The sequence below is a fragment of the Cystoisospora suis genome (assembly GCF_002600585.1).
Source record: "Cystoisospora suis strain Wien I chromosome Unknown contig_29, whole genome shotgun sequence".
NCBI classification, from domain to species: domain Eukaryota; phylum Apicomplexa; class Conoidasida; order Eucoccidiorida; family Sarcocystidae; genus Cystoisospora; species Cystoisospora suis.
Genome location: NW_027152831.1, coordinates 48,970 through 49,415, shown reverse-complemented (window position 1 = coordinate 49,415; position 446 = coordinate 48,970).

The following is a 446-nucleotide window of genomic DNA, read 5'->3' as shown; positions in this document are numbered from 1 at the left end:
AACTCGACTCCGCACACCGCCACCGGCTTCTCACCCTTCTTCCTCGAGCACGGTCGGGAAGCAGTTCTGCCCGTGCAACGATACCTGGACGAGCCGAGGCTCGACCCAGTGTCAACGGCTTGGCTAGAAAGGTTGTGGCGATCTAAACTTCACGTGTATGAGGCACACCACGAAAGAAGAACGAAGGCAACGAGCCCTATGTGGCACCGCAAAGTCTAATTTACCGCCAGGGTCCGTGGTGGCAGTACGCCTGAGTCCCCACCTGGGCGCTAACTTGGACAGTACCCTGCCAAGTTAGCGCCCAGGTGGGCCGGGCCGTGGATTGTCGTCGAAAGGTTCGGCAACAATAGAGCCTATTGATATGCCGGGCAACACAATAGTACGCCCGGGGCCGGATTGGGGCAAGCCGCAACCACAGCGGTGTAAAGCAAACTGGTACGGCAAAT